Below are 21,868 nucleotides of genomic sequence, written 5' to 3'. Positions count from 1 at the left end.
CTCCCGTTCTTCCCCTGATTTTCACAGCAAGTTATAAGTAACTACTTCTTAAACATGGTCTTCAAACAGTTTTTTGTTTACCATATAATTAAATACATATATTTCCCTATTCCACAGATATGCTACAAGAGGTTATGTCAAAAGTTACTGAAGTCAAGGTAACGTCACAGGTACTGCTCCCCTCAGTCCTTATCATCTTCTTATCCTCCAGCTTCCTAGAAACTGATTAAAAATTTTGTTCCAATTCTCTAAGCATTGTGGTTAGACTAACTAGTCTGTAATTCCCCGGATCTCCCTTTTTCAAAGGCAGGTACTGCATTCACCCTTTTCAGTCCTCCAGGACCTCTCTTGCTCTTCACAATTTCTAAAAGATAATTGTAAATGGTTCAAAGGTTGCTTGGCTAGTTGCTGGTGTACCCTAGGGCAAATTTCATCAGGCTCTGACTATTTGAATACACCTATCTTATCTGCTTTTTCTGATCTATCCTTTTCCTACTCTGCACTTTACTCCTATCAACTTGTTTAAATTAATTTTAATTAATGTGAAGACACACTCAAGCAATACAATAACTACATGAAACCCATTTAGTATTTTATCTTTCAGCTGTAATGTTAGCAAAAAACCCCCAGACTATCCACCTACTGTGAAAGCCTCCTCTGGCTTTTTGGAGGTGCAGAAGGACATTTTAAAAAAAAGAAAACAACAAAAACAGAAACAACCCAACCGAGCCAGATTAAAGACTGTACATGGCTCAGACCAACCCTCAGTTGAGATGTCTAAAGGAAAAACATTAAGAAATGTCAATAAACTCCTTGTCTGCAGAGAAGGATTTAAAGGGAATTTTAATTGCATTTTAGAAGGGACTCTTTCAGTGACTAAACCAGTCTGGTTTGGTTTGATACATTAAAAAAGCCAGAACTTCCCTGGCAGATAAAAGTACTTGATATCCAAATGCATGATTTCCTGTACCATTGCCTCGGTTATCCAGCACTGATCGTTGCCAGGGGTAGGGTACCTAATTAGACTGACCACTGGTCCAGACCAGCACAGCAGGTCCCACTCCTCTGTGAACACAGACAGGCATCTTGAAGCGCATTACTATTTTAAAGCACCCGCTTGTTCTAGACATAACTTACCTTTCATCAACTGGAAATTACCATTCTCATAGCTGAGACGTGGCAACTTATTACAGGAGCATAGCTAGTCTGCTTCTATGCAAAGCAAAACAGACATCCTTAGATCATCCTCTGTGATTTCTATTTTGTTTTTCAGCAAAATGAACTAGACATGTTAGTGTGCTGCTACCACATCTCAGATGAAGCACAGTAACTTCTTAAACTGCTCCATTTCCATCCTCAAAGACACATCAGCCTCTGCTCTGTGATCCCCTAGGCAGAAGATGCAACGTTAATGGAGATTCCGGCTGTCATTCTCAAAAGCAGTTAGTGATCTGAATGCCTCAATTTCTAGTGTACCCAACCTGAAATACTTTAAAAGATCCAATTTTCAGGAAATGATGAACACTCAAAAACTGCTGGGTGGTGGTACCTCCCCCCATCTCCCCATGCCAGTGTTTAAATCCAGAATCCATTTTACCTGATATTTCTACCTAGAAAATCCTTTTGCAAGACTAAAACCCTAGTACTAGTCAAAAAGAAGGGGGAAAAAAAATACTGTTTTCTTTTGCTAGCTGTGATGAAAATGCAACAAATCCATACATTCTTCCAGTTACACAAAACACAGCAGTCTGCTCTTGAATATGGATCTGTCAGTATTTTCTTCCAGAGTGACACAGTGAAAATCTTCTCTCACAAAATACTATAATCAGCTTTCAGTGAAACCAGTTTTACTGGACATAATAACAAAGTTTGATTTCCAATACTACCAGGCGAAAAAAAACCCACCCAAGATTTCCAGCCCACATATACTTGTACTTGTTCTTGACAGAAACAGAATCATCAGTAAGAGAGGCTGCCTGGCCCCCCCTAAAAACCAGATCATAATTAGTAGAATCCTTGGAAGTTATCCTTGAGCTAATGATGAACAGAAAGAAGGTATGAACAAAGGGAAAAGCCAGACCACTAAAATAGTGATAGTCTCTGATGCTGTTCCTTGTTCTATTAGTGGAAAAACTCCCTCTGTTTTAGTCAGAGGAGTTTGGTATCACTCAACTGTTCAATCACAGCCTAGCAAAACTCATCATTTCAAGCCTCTTTAGAAATCCAGAGTTTTGCCTGAGAGGACGACAGGATGTGCACCCACTTGGTGCGACACTCTGCCTCCAGGAACGGCACAGCCAGAGCTCGTGTCCAGCACAGCCCCGGTACTCCCACAGAAGGCAGGCGCGGGAGCCGGCACAGCCGACACAGCCACCGGGAATCCCAGCACAGTGACAACCGCGCGGTTTTTAATCTACCATCCCGTTGGGTTCTACTTCAAACCAGGAGCCTAACCAATACCGGCTGGTTTCAGCCAAGCCGGTGCCGATAGTAGACAGAACGAAACCAAGTTAATTAGAGTTAAAAGTATCCTCAAAGGCGATCTCAGTACCAAAACTCCTTATGCACATTAACTTATGCAGTGTGTATTTTTAATGAGTTCAGCACTTGTCTTGCATTTAGAAAACACACACGCAGCGTGGCAGCCATTCAAACCCATTGCGCCAGAGCACGAGCAAGTGCTGACTTTGTGGGATGACAGGGTTACGCTGCCAGTTATGGTGATTCTACCTTTATTGCATAACCCCTAGAGAGCTAAATTAATTAAACAGGTAAAGTGACAAAACAAAAGCCACCTACCAATATGCTGATTGCATAACAGAAAAGGAAATGAAAAAGACCGGAGGGCTAGAGCTCATGTTCAATTTTGCAAATATGGTTAAACCTTGTAACATCTCCAGCTTCTGCTGATGCTGTTTTTCATAAATACACTTTTGAAAACATATATCCCCGTAGACAGCTAAAGCATACACCTTCAAAGCAGAGATGAATTTTACTAGTCCAAGTCCAGAGCTTTAAACCCCACCCTTCCCTCTCCACAAGCGTTCTCCACCACGCACCATGTGAAACCAGGCCAATGGCCAGCAGTCATGCCCTTTGGGCACCAATATAATAAAGGTCTCCACTCATTTGTAAGATAAAACGACCTGTAAAGACTCTTAAGTCCAAACAAACCTATATAGCCATACATAAAGAATGATGAGCTACGCCAATGAATCCAGTCAATGCCCTTTTGAGGCTGTCATTTAAACACAGCCAGAAAATACTGCTCGCCATATTACAGTGAAAAGTAACGGGTAACTCATCACTTCGCATTAATATGTTCCGGCCAATGTGGCATTAACACACAACCAAATCACCTGGAATCACATAAGCTTTGTGCCAACGTCCTGTAGAAATACATAACCTGTATTATAGAAAACCCCTTAAATTAGAATATGGTATCACAAAACATTTTCAAAAATGCAAATTAATTTTAAAATTAAAAGATTTAAAGAACTAGAAGAGGATAATGTGACCTCATGTCAACTGTTTTACACATTAAAGTCAGAATGAAGAGAATTAATGGTGTAGAAGTCTCAGTTTTAACTGCAATTCCAGTCTCCAGCTTTCAGCGGTAACACTGTATATATAAAAATCCCCCAAACCATAACAACATAGAAACCTAACATTTCCCTAGCAATGGCCAGTTCAAATGGAAAATACTGAGTTTGGGTTTTTTAATCTCTTCAAGCAGTCTTCACTTTAATAAATTTATTGACTTCAGGACTGTAACATTCAAGTGGGAACTTCAGGTATTTTTGTACAGCCCGGAAAGAGTAAACACACAACAATTTTAGTTGAAATGAACGTCAGAAGACTGCTTCGGGATGCACTGCAGTCTTCAAACTCCTGGAAACTTAATCTGTATTCTGCTAATCTAGGTTACCGTTCCTCTTCGGGGGTTCTCCTGTAACATCACACTCCCTGATGCTTTAGATTCAGCCTGACACAAATGAAAAGGCTTCCTTTTCTTTCCTCTCTCATTCACCTGAACAGCACAAATTATACCTTTTTTCTTTTAAGGTTCCCCTGCCTCTCCTCAAATCGGATGGACTTATTAAGGAAATTATTTTAAAAGAAAACCCTACAGATAAACTATGACCTAGATCAGGGAGATTCTGCCCAATTTATGTTGAAAAAAAGGATTTACTTTAAAAGATGTTATTGCATGCCACTCAAATTGTATTTTCAGCCACATTTTGTATGAACCGAGTCTGTCATCTTTTATTTCCCCAAACTTGAGTTTACATTAAGAATGACTGAAGAGCTTCTCAGGGTCAGCTGAAAATATAGGAAACTGCACACAGCAGAAACGAAGTGCTATAAAACTGAGAGGTCCTCAAGGACTCCTGCTTTGCTGAAGAGCAGCACAACCATGACGCTGGCTGAGCTCCCGTGGAATGCTGTCCCTGCTCTTCCTTCAGTTTTGTCACCACGTAGCATCCTCCCAGGGGGGTGCCATCTCCAGCCTAGGACTACCCTAAGATGCTTTCGAACACAGTATAAAACTATATGCAAATGATGAGCTAAGGAATGAGACTCCAAAAGATGACAGAGTCTCCTGCAATTCAGGTACTGCCTGGGTTTGCATCTCAGAGCTGCTGCCCGCGCCAGCCTGGTTTTGTGCTGACAACTCCACAGGCCAGGTGAGCGTGCAAGGGGTGGAGAGCTGGCGGGGAGAACGGGATCTGACCCAGCTGTACCTATGAGTACTCGGCACCCCTCATCTCCCCTCTCCTGAGCTGCGGGAGAGGAGGACACAGTCTTCAAATTCTGCTCTTTGGTGGGCACAGTGGCCCAGAGTCTTTTTGCTCACGCTTCTGTACCCGTCCAAATGCAACCCTGCCAACCCTGGGCTCACCTTTGAGGAAAACCAAGCATGCAATGGGCCCTGCCAAGATGTTCTTCCCTGCCCTGCTGTTTATGTGAAACATAAGGTTTCTGAAACCAGCCCCAGGGTAACCCCTGAGACGACACATCCCACCACCTGAACACCATCTCCACATCCCACCACCTGAACACCATCTCCTACAGCACCTGCCAGTGCCCAACTCAGCGCCATCTATGCCTGGCAGGATCTACTTCAAAAGGCTTTGAACCTAAAAGCTCACTAGCAGGCTCTTCTCCACTCCCCAAGGACCATGCCAGCAGTACCTTCAAACACACATACACAAAGACGTATCCACTATAAGTGCTTCGATCTCCACTTAAGCGACAAGACTAGTTCCTGGGTTTAGAGAAATCTTGTTTGTTTCAAGCATCAGCATCTTAGCTAATGAGTTTTTGCTTCCCTTCTGCACTCTACAAATACTGGGCTGAGTAATGCGTAGCCTAATTGACTGTTAAGGTCACTGGCCAGCTCTTTAATCTTATTTAGTACACTTTGAGACAGTTCATGAGTCATTAGGGCTTCATTCTTGGGGACACAAAGACACGTAACATACATTAATAAAGACTATAAGTATAATTCAATGTGTGTATTTTTCAGATTGTGAAATTGGAAAGATGGCATTAAATACTTCTTTGCAATGCTATCATCTTAATAATGTTGCTTATTTTAATATATAATAAAAATATTTAATTGTGAGAGCGTGCTGGTGTCTTCATAATTTGTAACGTTGCCATAGCTCTAAGAAAATTCCTTAAGCAGTAAAAGTCACATTTTAAATACCAACTTGAAGGGAAAGAAGGGCTCAAGGGAGACCTATCTTAAAAATTCCTTAACTAAAGGGGGAAAAAAGTCATTTTTCAAACTGCTATTAATTATATTTGATTTCATGATGTAAATTGTAATTCTGTGGGCACACATGTGTCAGGAACTTTGCAACACTTTTGAAAGGGATCAGCATCACTAATCAGGCACTGAAATCCAATTTCTGGGAGAATCTGGGAGCTCAAAGCTGAACATTTTAGCTGGCTTGGAAAGACCTTTGAAAAATAAAGTTAAACAGTAATTATACACAAATGTGCTTGAGAAACTTTACACCTGTCTTGACATGAATCACATCTTTGCATGGATGATGAAATTCTTGGCATGGCTTTAGGTGATTGGGAAGGCATCGGCTTAGGCAAGGTAAGAATTCAACAACCACAAGCCTAGGCAGGTAGGATAAAGGAGTTACTGACTCAAAAAAGCATGACAGCTTATCTGTTGAAAGTCTAAACATGTTAATCATTTAACATAAACAGATCTGCTGATATCTTTAGAAAGGCATTTCAACTCATAAGTAACAGTGTTTAAAAAAGGACATCAGTAACCCTAATCATATTTTCCATAAGTCCTCCCAGCCCCATGAAGATTGTTTCTACTAAAACTCAGACCGGTGTGGGGGGGAGGGGAGAGGAAAGAGCCAAAGACAGGTAGCTGGGTTTAGGGATCAGGACAATAAAGAAGTGGCTGGCAATCAGTGTTTGACTGCTGGCTGTGCTACAGACTCCTCCTGCAACCTTTACCTCCCTGTGCCTCAGTTCCCAGTCTGTAAAGTGTAGGTGATAACGTTAACCTTACCTCACAGGAACGTTCTCAGAATAAATCCATAAATGCCTGGGAGACACTGAGACACCACTGTGACAGAGGCCATAAAAATACCTAGGGGAAAAAAAAAAAAAGCACAAAAATAAGTGTCATAAATGCCCATAACAGCAGAGACATTCAGAGATTACGTGTAAAGCAAAGGTTAAAACTTCATTTAACGACACAAATTCTCCATCCTGGGGAAGAAGCGGTTAGGTTTAGCACATTCCATCCGGACACTCTTAAAACCACGACAGGAAGGGACAGTTTCCCCCTTCCTACTTGGATACGACGTGGCTGTGACAATCCACCACCACGTACAGATGCAGAGATGAAAGACATTTCCTTTACAGATCACTAGCTCAGGCTCTCCGTTACAATCACCACGCCGAAGGACCCTGGCCACAGCAGACCCCAACATACTGACAACATCCTTCCTCAGCCTCTGTACCCAATACCTGCTGTCCCTGCTCCTTGCAGAGCACCTGGACAAGGTGACCTTTAAAGGTCCCTTCCAACCCAAACTGTTTTACGATTCTACCTACTCCAGAGGTGAATTCCTCCAATAGCTAAAAAACTTTAATTTTCAGTCTAACATTTATTCCTGAACAGCTTTTATCCATTTGTTTTCATGCCAACATTGATCCAGCAGCTTAAACAGCTTTTCCCCATCCCTGAAGTTTATTTCCCTGGCGATAAAAATGAATTACACCACCTCCCTGTCAGAGCTCATTTCACCGCCCAAACCAAGCAAGTTCTTGGAGTTTGCTCTCAGAAGACTCCTGATCCTTGAGATCACCCACCTCCTGTTACCTGACTTCACTGCCTTCTGCCCAGCACCAGCCTTGCAGCTCACCATCACCTTGTGACTGTGCAAAGGGGAGATGGGTTTCTCCAGCATTTCCAGCTGGTAACCCCGTCCACCCTACCCAGAGCAGAGAAAAAGGTTTTTTCTACCAGCACCTCCTAAGGTCATGACTTGCATGCTATCAGCATGGAGAAACGTCCCACTTCCACTGCTCTGGGTCTCAATCTCTTTCTCATAGATACCTTGACCCTTCACAGCCCTGACCATGCCTCCCATCAGCAGCACTTTGAGCCCTTGGGGCACTGCTCCGCAGCCCCTGGGACCTTACAGGGAACACACACACGGTCTCCCAAAAACACACCTTCTATCTTGAGTGTCAACTCAGCTCAGCAGCCGAGGCTCGAGCTCAATTACACTGCTAAGCGTTCCTTAACGTGAGCCAAATGGCTACAGCCCTTAGAAGGGTAAGTGATTCAAAATTATGCAAATGCATAGACTGCATTATTTAGTCTTTATCATTTACAAAGTACTCATTTCGTAAACATTTTCAGCGCTCTTTCAGAGAGTGACAGTGCCCTGAAATTCGGGTTTCTGACGGTTGCTGCGTCACGTGCCGACTGCATCCTGGGTGGCAGAGGGGAGGAATGCCCCTGGTTTGCTCCAACTCTGAGACGGGACACGGGGCCAAGACGGCCTGTCTGTCCACTGCCTGACACACTTACAGACACCTCCACCCACCCTGTCACCCACCCATCGCTTGGAGACCCTCCCTCAGCCCCTCACAACCTGAGCTGACTGGGACAACAAAAATCCCTTTGCTTTTTTTCATTTCTGGGCAGAGAGGGAGGTGCCTTTCATCCTGGTACAGTGAGTGGAAGCAGCTCATGGGCCGGTCGGACAATGCTGGAGCAGGTACGAGGGGAACGGCAAGCACACTCCTTCTGCTGGCAGTCTGCCGCCAGATCAGACTGGGATGTATTGGAAACCGCAGCCCACGGAACCAGAATACAGTCACCTTTCCAAGGACTCGGATCCATTTAAAACTGTGCTCTAATAACCTTGACGAAGAAATATATTATGCAATTTAATGTTATGCAGCGTTGACTTCAATGACTCTGTAGCAGTGCTTACTCTACTATATTTACTTCTGGCACACGCTGGCAGCGTTTGCTGCAGTCATTCAGAGCATGTTCCTGTTTCAAACACGGAGGTCCTACCCTGCCAGTATCTACGCACAATGCTCCTCAATATGCTTTTCATAACTTTGACCATGTTGTCCCTCTTTCTTCTGCCCCTGCAAGCTCCCTTGTCTACAACATGTCCTAAGTTTTTTTCCCCTCTCAAACAGGGCCCTCATTTTCTACCCCAGCATCTCTCGATCAGTGTCAGGTCACCTTCAGCTGTCCCACACCGTTAGTCTCCATCCCTTAGGTCAGAATTTCAGTCTCCATCCCTCAGGTCAGAATTTTAGAGAAGCACCCTGGCACCTCCTGCCAGGCTCCCTGGGATTTGAGTAAAGCCCTCTTTTAGGCACACACACATCCACCTTGATGCCCATGACCAAGACTAACACACTAAACAAACAGAAGACAGATTATAAACATCCGGTTTCTCCCTTCATTCACGACAAACACAAGAACCATTCCGGTGCAGGCTCTTTTCACTCTCTTCATCAGCTTGTCTTTGTTGTGAGAATGGCAATCACATCTGAGTGGAATCCATCCAGCAGTAAGTGGTTTGTTAAATCCCAGGACACGTTGTATAGAGAGAAGGATACTTCAGCTATTTAAATGGCAACCTTTATTAAATGCATAAAAATGCTTGAAATTTGTGTAAGCCAACAATTTAAATTAATATCCTCCCTTAAACATACCAGTCTCTGCTGCTAATAGTTATATCGCTTTTTATGCATTTCTTTTCAATTTATTCTTTGGAAACCCTATGGAATTTCCTATAGTTCTAACACACATAGCTGCAGTCATCCATGGTACACATGCATGTATTTCGCTAAAAACTCATTTCTCCCAAAAGCCTCAGCAGATTTTGCATTTGCACAGTAGCGGCATTCAAGTCAACCATTCTCAGCTACAGCACAGCGGCACTATCGCTAGGAAACAAAGGGGAAACTTGCCCCCCCCAAAAAAACAAACCCCACCATCTTTTCTATACTGGAAACATTGAGACAGAGAGCAAAGAATTTTAAGATGAGGTTAGAAAATACTCTCAGTTATACATAGCACTGTTTCATATGTAATTTAAGACCCCCGGAAACCCCTGCTACAACAGGACCTGTGCACACTGAAGCGGTGGCTTATGCTCCGAATTTCTTTCCATCTGTTTGTCTGACACATACATTTAAAATTGTACACTGATTCAGTTTTGGCTGTCCTAGCCAACTTTATAAAACAGATGTTCCGCTTAGACAGAGAGAGGGCATATAAACATTCAGCATTTGCAGTTGAGGATTAAACATTAACAGAAAAATTTAATCAGTGGTGACGAAAGTGGTAATGGCAGTTCACTGGAGATTATCTCCTCTGTGAAGCACACTGCAGTCTCCACCGTGCTAATTTAGGTTGAGTAGACACTCCATACCAACAGGAATTTGGCACATACTAAATTACACCTTCCTCCATTAAGACAGGCTCCCCAAACACACCCAGCCTCCCCTCTCCTCCAGGTTACTCTCAAGGCCAGTGACAGCAGTGGTGGTGGCCAGAGCCCAGCCCAGGCAACGCCACTCACGCCCCGGCAGCGCCCTGTGCCAAGCACTCGGCGCTGGCGGCTGCGCCCGCACACCTCTGTGACCCAACCATGAGGGCTGCCACCACAGGTTTTGCCAGCTTCCATGTGTCGAGTCCAGAAGAATGTTTTCTGAAACTCTTCAAGGCTGGTTTTTTTTTTTTTTTTAATCTAGGTGACAGCACTTACTGAACAGACAACACCAGCAGCCACCAGCACTTCATGCGGCACGGGCAGCAGCCAGGCATTCCTCGCCTCTCGGTAAGCTCCCATGCTGGCTGACACAGCAAGAGGCACTGCGAGAGGCCAAGAAAAGCAGCAACTTATCATAAGAAAATGGCAAATTGTGAAAAACCTGTATTGCAAGGTTAGTTGCCTAGGCACAGCTTTAATAGAGCTCCATAAATACCTCAGTCTAACACTGACAGAGGTTAAAAACCTACTATCTTTCTCAAATGACAGAGTGAACATATGTTCAATCGAACACCCCGCCCCACCAAGCTACAAAGTAGACTCTGCTCTTTCAGTTCCACAAATACAAACCACAGGGAGCATTTTAAATGAAAGCATTATGAAGATTACATTAGGCAAGTTTGATCTACTGTAAAACACCCGCACACAACATTAAGAGGGAGAACAACCTTTAACACCTGCTTTCTCTTCAAACGTAGCATTATCTCTGTGCATGGCTTGGCTCTTAATGGCTTACTCCACCAGCAAAGAATACTTTAAATGTTTGGGACCTAGTGGCCCACTGATACTGAACTGGGGGGAACGTTCTTCTCAAAGCGCGTACTCGGCGACGCTGCTCGCTGGCGGCCGCCCTGCCGCACGGCTCCATGCAGCACAGAAGGTTTTCACCCCAGTGTGAAATGTTGTGACACAAAAGGAGACGTGGCAGCTGGGAAAGGACTGCACGATCCAAGCAGTGTTGAAAGTCATCATCATAAATATTCGCAGGCAGACTGATTTGTTTTCTCACCAATAGCATATTGTTATTCACAAATATTAATTAGCTTCTAAATACCACCTGTTACTCAGCCCTCCCCTCCGCCGCGTGCCATGAGGCTCCCCGGCTGCGGAGGCTTGCAGCCCCTCTGCACTGCTTGGAGATTTAATGATGTTTCAACTTCCACAGCTCACTCAGCTACTGGGAGGAGAGGCAGGGAATAATTACTTACTTATATCTTTCTCTGCCGACCTCTCTGGAGGATGAAACGAACAGCTTTAATGGCCTCTGAAGGGAGCCTGGTCCAGCCCATCTCAGATGGGAAGGATGACAACTGCACTGGTAGGTCTTTAGAGTGGAGAATGGTTTTAAAGATCCAAACTTCAAAGATCTCTACGAGGGGAAGAGTTCAAGCTCAAACACTCTCCCCACTGGAGGGAAGAAAGCTTCTAATGCAATTACTCACATTTCCAGCCATCGCTCACACTTTAGACAGAGTCGAGGCACAAGGAATTGCCTGTTACATCCTACAGTATACATAAATCTCTGTCTGCCAAGAGGAAAGCTGTTACAAACCTAAGCAATTTTCTTTGGATTTCTTTAGATCACTTCCTCAAAGGATCTCTCTGAAGGTAAGAGATACAGGCATAGGCAGGCGGCCAACGCCAGATACACAGGAGTCCTCCTCCCCTCTAGCAACAGCAAATGTGTTCCCTCCTCCTCCTATTCCATCACCCATACCGCGAGGAAGTTGGGCAGAGAATTGATTAAATTAGACAGAGCACTGAAAACGCAGGAGCCGGTACCACACTTAAGGCTGAAGAAGTGACACAGATGAATGACTAAGTACTGCCTGGGTCTCCCTACGAACCCTCAGACCTCTGAAACACGCCCATCCTGCTCGTTGCCAAGCAGAGGCAACTAGGGAGGATGAGCTTGGTGAATTCAAACACAAACAAAAAGAAAAAAGGAATGGGATTAACTCCTTGAGCCCAGTCTCATACTTGGCGACACTGGTAGAGATGAACCTGAAGCATCCTCCTCACACATGCCAGCTGAAAGATTCAAACTCCAAAACCCAGCATTTGGCATTTCCATCATCTTAGGAAGCGGCGCTGCCTTTTCACTGCAGATGCAGCACACACGTTGTTATCCCACAGCTGACACACTTGACATCAAGGCACAGACATCAGCTTGTACGCTTCCCAGGGAGGCGACACCATCTATTCAACACATCTTTTTATATCAGGTTTTTCTTACCAGATACACAGCACAATTTCTCTGGTACAGTCCAATCTGGATGCTTCTTAATTTTTTTTTTTTTTTTTTTTTTTTTTTTTAAGATTTTATGCATCACACCATCAGCTCTACAGAACAACTAAAGAGTAGTACAAGTAATAAATAACAGATTTAAGGTGAAAAATCAGAGCAGTTTTTCCTGGAGAATGTAACTATAGGACAATTAAACCTTGTCCTTGTTAAATATGGAACAGGGGAGTTCCGGCCAGGGCTTGCTATCTTAAAACTCCTACTAGAGAAGAGGGGAAAAAAAAAAAAAAAAAGGAAAACAAAAAAGAAAAATCTCTGGAATAGTCCCTGCAGACAGCAATAATTCAGCACTATCACGATTTTCTGAGAGTTTGGTTAACCTCATGTTCAAGTTCCTAAGACTGTAAAACTCACAAGTGGGAGGACAAGAAGCACGCAAGGATGTCTACAGTAATTTTCCCAGTAACTAACAAACATGGTGCTGAATTTCCTAGGGACTTGAATGACTGAAGCTGAAGTGAAGCTTCACTGGAGCTATATTTAGTTCTGCACAAATACAAATTAGGAAACACTTTCTTCCCAGTTACTAATGCAGTGTGACAGGAAACAATTATTTGCTCAGTATCTAATGCTACCTTTGGTGAATATCTGGCTTGCAGAAATTGTATATTGTATAATAACGAACCAAGCTGATATTCTGCAAATCAGTGAGAAACCTCATTTAAGAAGATGAAGAAACATTTGATTTGCACATGTCTGAGCTACACTGGTCTCAGTTATGCAGAGAGAGTGAGTGTTGAGGCCTCTTTTGCTTTGATACCAAAGTACAAAGTGAGTTTGTTTTCCGAATCATACACTAATTTATTCAAGAACTCTGTGAATATCTAAAGAATATCATGGCTTCTCCAAAGTGTAAAACTGAGCTGGGCAGAAGGACAGAACAATTAAAAAAAAAATCCACCTTTTATGACTTCAAGTGCCAGTTTATCTCTATGGAACAATGCAGTTCTGGGTCACAAGGGAGCTCTCAGCTCAGCTATCGCTTCAGACTTCAACATCTACAAAAGACAAAAAAACGCATGATTCAAATGAAGGGCTAGTTAGACCATGGAGAACCAAGCCATGATTGTACAGAGGAATTCCACGTGCTTCAGAAGTGCTCAAAAGGCCTGCACTCGAAAAATCCCAGGCATGTGGCCGAGAAGAAACCCCGCTCCCACCTACTGCAGCAAGAATGTCAACAAAAGCCATCTAACACAGCATCCCTGCACACTAAGGAAGTTAGAAAGCATACAACACTGTGGCAGAAACAACATGTCCTTTCTTTTGGCACTGCTGGGCAAATATTTGCAAGGCCCTTTACCACACTGAGTCATATGAGTATTTCTGGAGCCGGAGGAGTTGTCATTTCGTGGTTGGCTTAAGTGCTTTAGAGCCAGTATAACCGGAGAGATGCACTAAGTATCTGCATCTTGATGTGCTCGTGACCTTTCCAGCTGCAGATCCTGTTGAGATGGAAGGCAGATGAGCACTTGCCATCATCCAAAAGACCACCAACAGCCAAGACTTTTTAGCCAAAGCAAGACTACTAAAATTAACACATCTCTGCCTGATCTTCCACAGCTTTCTTCTGGGAAAAAAAAAAAAAAAAAAAAAGGAAAGAAGCTGATAAACATTTGGTTTCTTGGTAGTGTTTGGTAAAAGATTATCTGTTATTTTGGCAGTAGGTTCTCAGGAGCAATCTAAACACGGAAATACGAGTTTTGGGCACAAAGCAAATCAACCTCTCACCAGAAGTCAAAACATTTCCTAAGACACTGCAATTCTGAACAATCTCTCTTACCTGCAGCACCAAGTATGACTAATTTTTATGAACAAGTTACAAGAATTTCCAAGAAGAAATGACACCTCCACCATTCCCACTTGTAAGAAATCTAGGAACGCTGTTTATATGCTTTACTTTCTTTGAAGATCCTATGTCAAGAGGAAAAAGTCATGCCCCAAATGCCTGTAAGGTCAAGTGTATCAAAGCTTCTCATACGAGTTCACCAGCAGCCAGAGCTGCAAACTGAAGACGCTTGTAACTGTGTCCTTGCACCCAACTGGGATATTCAGTAGGCACAATACTTCACCTTGGGAAACTCGTTTGACCAGGAATTTTACTTCTGATGCTCGTAAGATCCCTGGCAGTGTTTTACTTGCTAACCTTTTACTATAAAAAGGTAACTCCTGCAGTACTTTCTGTATCAATCACCAAAAACAGTGCTGAAGTCAAAGACTGTTATCTTGTCTACAGCGCTGGAGAGAGGGGGACTAAGTTTTTTTCAGTTATAGCCAACTAACATGCTACCATTTTATCCAAGCACAGCTGAACATCTCACCCCCATTCCCAACACCGTCAAAGGAGCAGGAACAATTGCAAATCTGCATTGCGGGGGCAGAGATGCACGTCGATACGCAGCCCACAGTTCTTGCTGAGCACTGAGGGGCAGCAGCTACGTCATCTTGTTCAGAGATGTACCAGATTAAAGGCTTTTCTCTATTTCAGTGGTACTGACACAGCCAGACTGGCAGGCCAATACAGGCATGAGCTTGATAAAACAAGATGTGGCTGAAGCTCTTCATGCAGCTGATGCAATATCAATGTATTTTCTCACCGCTCTTGTGTTATTCCTGTACACACAGCACTACAGTAATGTTCTCAGTGATTAAACAGCAATAGTCTCTGTCAAACTTTGTGGAAGAGACCAGACTGGACTTCAGCAGTCAAGCACACGCAGGCCACATTCACCTTCTAGTTGCCTAGAAGCTTTTATTAAGCTACTGTATATATATGACTCCATACTTCTCCTTGGCTGTTCTCTCAAAAGAGAAGATGCAAAGTAAAACAAGGCTCCAGCTTGGAACAAGATGAACAATTTACCTGGAAGAGACTAATTTTCACTAGAAACCTCTCTTCCCACCTTCTCCCACTCCCCCTTCAAAGACTCATCCACTTACCCTCTTCACCACAGTGCTAAAATAATCGGGAACAAAAGTAGGAACCAGCTTTCTGAGGCAGGCTGCCACAGCACCTCCTTCCCTCCCCAAAGAGTATTGAGCTTTTAAACAAATGCGTAATGTGAATGGAGTCTCCAAGAACTTAACAGAGGTTTAAGGAATGAGGAGACAAGGATGACAGACATACAAATTACCATCAGCTACTGAGTAATCAAAGGGATAAAGACACATGTTTTAGGAATTAAGAGTGGCTAATTATTAGGAATTAGCATTAGAGTTTTTCTTTTTAAGAAAAAACTAACTACTACACATCAGCCTACTGTGTCTTCTCTCACACGTAGAATGTTTGGCACTGAACTGGATGCTTGAGCAACAGCTCTCATCCAAAGCACCCATTCCATCAACAGCCACCCCAGCCTTGGAGTCTGCCAAGGGTAAACCAGAAGAAATATTTAATTCTATACACAAGATCCCAAAACCCCAACTCGCCATGTTGTGTAAACCATGTAAACCTGTGCTGCTACCCAACTACCTTGGAAAAGAGAAAAGGAGCAGAACACAGTTACTGTTGCTTTGTCCAGGATGAACTAGAAAAGAGCACTCTCCAAGCACTGCCCAGTGGTTCCCCACCTCCTCTTTTGCAAGATTTTAACTCCACATCAAGCAGACTCTTCTACAGAACTGACTTTAAAAGAGTCTAGATGACTTTGAAGTTTTCTAGAACAAGAGAGGACCACACTGGTATCATGTTAACAACAGAAGAGCAGAACACCTCTAGCACAGGGGTACAGAAGTGAATCTGAGACAATAAAACGTCCAAACTACACTACTACACAAACTTGCAAGAGGGCCACTGGTATGACAGACAGCATGAAGTCAGGACGACGGTTGTTCTTTAAGGATGAGTGGCTCTTGGCCTTCTCTGGTTGCCCAACAGCTTATTCCACAGGACAGTAAATTCTGACTGTAATGGAAAAAAACACTTTTATGTTAAAAGAAACAAATGTTACAAAATTAATGCAAAAATACACAATGGAAAGGTTTGTTTCTTTTTAATTCATTGCAGTTTGTTGCATCAGACTCTATCACAACAGAATAATCTTCAAGTAGCTAGCATTAACATCTTGCTACAGCATAAATCCAAGGAAAGCAATAAACAGCATGAAGGAAAATTTCAGAGGAACTATTAGATCAAGTTCACATTAGTGTTGCCTGAAATGTGTCCTCCGTTGCACTGAAGAGCCCATGTTTATCTGTCTCTAGACGGCTTCTGACACAAAGCCCAAAGACCCACACAAACCCATTAACACTGGAGAATTAGCAGCAACACCCAAACTGGAAAACAACTACCGCCAGCAAACCCTCATCCTAAGTAAAATCAAGTTTTCTTAACACCTCTACAAAACATACTACTTTTTTTTCTTTCCCCCTCCTTTAAAAGGGTAAGAGAAAACTAGAAATAAAATAGCATCAATCTGCATGAACCTAAAAGCTTTTCCTTTCAGCAGCAACAACACTTCTGCCCCAAAGAAGAGCTGGAATTGCAATCGGCATTCCAACTGGAATATCCAGTCCCTGCTAACTGACTGAAGGTGAGCTGCAGCTTAAAAATAAAATACAAAGGTGCCTGAAGTGGAAACAGAGGAACACGCTATATCATACATCCACTAGTACAGAGTATCTCTTATAGATACACATTAAACATGGAGGGGTATACTCACAAAATCTAGACATGCATATTTTTAAACAAAGAAACAGCTTTCCCCACTCCCATACCAGAATTATCATGAGTTATAATCCCAGTGAGCAATCTGCTATAACAGAAAGTATTAAAAATAAAGAGCACTTTTAGAAGTTATTTACAATACACTCTATTTTTTGCTTAGTAAAATAAGCCGAAATAGTCTCTCAGAGCTGCCTCTATTTCAATTTTATACATGTGAATAAAGCACAAAAAAAAGGAATATATTGATAATAGTACAATAAATGCACTGTATATCCATTTTGCTCTACCATTCCACCTTTATACCATCACGCACTGAAATATTTGTGTCTTCTGAAACTCACAGGAAATCGAATGTGACACCAAACATAACCAACACACTACAACACAGATTTCCATATTAATTAAAAAGGCTTTATCAGCACTACATAATTAGAAGTACAGTAACAGTACCAAGTCACAGTAACCGCCATGACCAGCTTTGGATAGTCGGGAGATCTTATTTCTTGTAATCACAAATAGAAGAAATTGTAATTTATTGTGATCCTGTAACGTGCTTATACAAGTGATACTGAATAAAAGAAACTCAGATGAATTTGTCTTTTCACATTGTTAAGTTTTTCCTTGAGAAGCAAAATAAATGCTTAAACATATTTCAATAATGTCTTAAAGTAGTTAATAAAAATTAGCTTTATGTTTCTAAAGCATCACAACATATTTCATGTATTTATAAATAAGCATAAGATTAAAATCAATTTATATATCAAAAGCATTCAAATTTAATACATGTTCAAAAAAACCCTACATTTGCTTCCAACGCCTTCAAGAGAGGCAAATCACCAGGCAAAACAACCAAAAGTAATGCAACAAACCAGCTCTCAATCCCAACTGACCCTCTGGCTGATGTAGAAATAGCTTTTTTTCCTAGTTTAAGTTTATTCAGTTAATTCAATTCAATGACTTCATTTGCTCAAAATAAGAAATTAATTAAGAAACAACACAGCAAAAAGATTTGTTTTAATTTTGCAGTCTAGAAATAAACATTAAGAGGATGAGATCTACCATTTACAAAATCCTCCAGGGCCAAAACCACTCTCCAGTCACTGTCCAGGCCCAACACCCTAACTACTTCAAACTTTGAAAGCACTCGCTGCCCAATTCGAAAAGCAAAATGCAGTAAAAGTTTGCTTTTGCTTCATGCATCCAGCAAATTTAAGAAAAACATAGTTAACGATTTAATATTGTTTCAGGCATTTTAACTAAATTCAAATTTTCACATCGATACAACTACATATTCAGCACTCAATATATGTTAAACAAATTTTCCTAACAAAAACAGGAGCATGAAGTACCCGAACGCTTGTTTAGCACACTTAGACAACTGGAACACATGCTTGTAATGTTGACAAAAGGTGTTACCTTACTGTAAAAGCTGTACTTAGCAGCAAATCAAGGCAATCTAATAATTACCAAACTACTACTAATTAACCTCTCCTTTGAGAAATGTAACAAAGTAAGATCAAAGTGACTGATTTACATCAAAGTTTCTGCTTGATTTACATCATTACTTAAATCATGTTTCAGAGAATGAGATATTTATTACAAAGTAGCAAAAAAAGAGCGGAAAGATTTAATGAACTCTGACAATGATCTCTATTTTTAGCCTCATCCCAAGTTCACCATGGATTTGGCAGAAAAATTCCTGAAGGTCCTTGAGCTACCCTATCAGTTTTGTAGCCGACAGTCTTCAATTTCAGAATATTCAGATGGGGTAAAACTCAATAATGAGTGATTTTACAATTACCTGGGAGCTGGAAAGGCTGGGATACTTGGATAGATTTCAGTGTAGCCCTAACCATGCTAGGATCTTGTTCCTGCTGGGGAACGAAGCCTCCTAAGCCCCTCCTGCTCGTCCACGCACCAACAAGTAACATCTCAGCGGCGCTCCAGAGCCCGCAGCGGGATCAAGCAGAACATCCCAGCGCTCCAACATAATCTTTCACTGATGAGGGGAGGAACGAGGGAGGACAACCTCTTATCTCAGTCATGGTATTTTCCCTTTATTACAAGAATTAAAGAATTATGAGAAACATACAAACTTAATGCAGACAAATGATATTTTTTTTATCTCGCTAGTATTTTAATTAAAACCTTTTGTCATCTCCGCTAAGCAAGTTCAAAGTGTTGCAGTGCAGTAGCAACGGGAACGCAGAAGTCTTGTTATGCTCGGGAAAAAATATAACTGTTTTCAACTTTCACCAAATCAGTGACTGTAATTACCACAGGAATAAATCAAATTTATAGCAGGCAAACACAGGGCACAATCATTTTTTGTGCAGCCATAAATGAGTTTATTTTTGTTGCAATGTGATAAAGTTTAACATTTTCTGCATGTCAGACAGACTATTTTGATAATATTCTTCACATTTCCTCCTTATTAACAAGATGAAAAAATTGCTATTAAGATATGCAAGTCATCTCAATACATTTTGTTACTGGATAAGCTTCAACAAAATCTTAAAGCCCTTTTTTCTAACCACATTAACACAATAAACGCATAGACAAAATTCTTGCTCTGGTATTAGACAATGTTCTGTTCTTGCAAAATACCAAGAGGCAAAATTCAGCAAAGTACAGCAAATCAATTGTTTTTTTTTTAATTCTGTTCAGAATGCTGCAACAGGGGAGACAAAAGCAGTTTTAATTTTCATTATTTCCAAAGATTTTTTTTTCCATTTAACTGAATGCGATACAAAAAAGTTGCCTTTTTTTTTTTTTTTTTAAATCATGCCAAAGGCTACCTCTGTTATTTTAAAGTACTTTCACATCGCCACTTTCACTACTAACCTTTTGTGAAGAACAATTTCTGATTGCTAGGCTATTTTTCATTTGCCTATCTCTATTCATAAAAAAGTGAGCATGTAAAATAGGAGATTTGAGAGACTGTTAAATAACTTGAATAGCTTACATACGTAAAACCAATTATGGTTCTGCAGAACCTAAAAGCAATGTTATCAAAACATGGGATCGCTTTGGTACACAATGGCACTGCTAACCCCAGAACTGCTCAAGTGCTCGGTGGCATCCAACCACACCAAGCACATCATGAACGTAAGTGATTTGTTTTTCGGTTGAGTGTCAGTTGAAAAGAGTAAATATATATGTGCCATGTACTTGTACGCATTTGAGAACAAAGGCCGCCCATAATCAAATAAACCTGACAGCTCCTACCTGAGAAAAGCTTTTTTTATGAGACTGCATAGCTGAAGTCAGCAGAATACCTTGGACCAAGTTGTCCACGACTTCCCCATTTACAAATTTCAGTTTCTCCTTGACGTGGTCTGGAAAATTACCATGGAAAGACAGAACGGAAAATACTGCAGGTAGGCTGTCACCTTCAATGCTGAGAGAGACGGCTGAGCGATGCCACCACAACAGGAAGGATGGCTCCAAAAATGTTTCTGCGGAAAGACCTTTATCAGCTAGCGACTGTAAATTTATTTTCTGCAAAGGAACCTTCTGGCATAATGTGAAGAGAAAGGACATAAAACGCAATCTGTCTGCCAATGAAACTAAAAAGTTAATGCGAAGGCGGGAGAGGCAACATATTTTGTTGAAATATGTAGACATGCCACTTAGATCTCAAGGCGTGCCACTGTCTGACACCAAAGGGTGAAATGTTCTGATCTCTGCTGACAATATTTATACCCAGAAAACCTCCATTATTTTATTCAAAACTCCCAAAATGCCCATCATCCTCTCTCCAGAAGCAAGGGGGTTGGTTGAGAGCCCATGGCAAGGCTCGCAAACAGGTAAAGCCTGTGGACCATCTTCCCAGCACCGCTTGTTTCCATCTTAGCAGCACTCACCTATCTACTTCCAGGAGACAACTGAGGACTGTAGAAACTGAATTCACTTTTTTTTCTACAGCAAAAAGCAAACAAAATCCTCCAACAAGAAGGACCACTGCAGCTTGCATCACTGGCAGAGCAGGAGGCCAGCATAACCCGCGCTGCTGGCCAAGGTGCACGAAGACCACGACCAACGCAGGGGCTATGATGCTTTCGCTTCAAACAGATTAAGCAATCAAACCATCCAGAAATAAGTTTATGGATTTGGCTTTTTCCTTTCTTCTCACCTTTGTTAGATAATTTCTGTAACCTGTAATATTAAATAAAAGCCATGCAGAACAAGCACCATGTCTTTTGTGAACAGTTTTTTTAAAAGTAACAAAATAACCATCACCTTCTAATCTAATAAAGCTGTTAAACAAAACCAGTAATATTCCATCAAATGGGCATGCAGAACTAATGAAGTTAAAGACACACAAACAGAACAAAATTAGGACCTGTGTAATACAACTCAATTTTCAGCAAGGCAATATTAAAATATAATTAGCTAAATATTTTAAAATACAAATATGAAGATGAAGTTATGTTGAAAGAGGGGATAGGTTCTAAAGGGCAATGGATCTAAAGATACACTTTTAAATATTTAAGCTAGTTTTTTGTCCTAAGGGCATGGGATCTAAAGGGCAATGGATCTAAAGACACACTTTTAAATATTTAAGCCAGTTTTCCCCTTGAATTTTTATCATCCTATTAACATAAGTTTATACATTTTGTATAATAAGTTTGTGCATTACAATGTTTCTTCAATTGTTTAATCTTCCTATTTCTATTTTTCAAACATCCAGCAATTGCTCAAGCCTCTGGCTGTATTTATTTTAATTAAATACACAAAACCAAATGAAAAGCTTTCGCATTGTTTGAAGGCAGAGACCACTCGGCATTTCCCTCCACACGCCGCAGTAGGGATCTG

The 21,868-nt window shown here is 41.6% G+C and overlaps 1 protein-coding gene across 8 annotated transcripts in view; it reads right to left on the bottom strand.

Moving 5' to 3' along the window:
* PTPRF (protein tyrosine phosphatase receptor type F) overlaps positions 1-21,868 on the bottom strand; it is a 386,594-nt gene that overhangs the window by 286,083 nt on the left and 78,643 nt on the right. For all 8 annotated transcript variants that reach the window (XM_086752931.1, XM_086752935.1, XM_086752933.1 and 5 more), the window contains exon 2: positions 6,551-6,631. The gene's annotated coding sequence lies outside the window, so the exon portion shown is untranslated. The remainder of the gene's footprint in view (positions 1-6,550; positions 6,632-21,868) is intronic.

This window comes from Chlamydotis macqueenii, chromosome 8 (assembly GCF_036417535.1).
Source record: "Chlamydotis macqueenii isolate bChlMac1 chromosome 8, bChlMac1.mat, whole genome shotgun sequence".
NCBI lineage: Eukaryota > Metazoa > Chordata > Aves > Otidiformes > Otididae > Chlamydotis > Chlamydotis macqueenii.
Note: the sequence above shows the minus strand (reverse complement) of the source record. Positions and strands in the feature narration are given on the sequence as shown.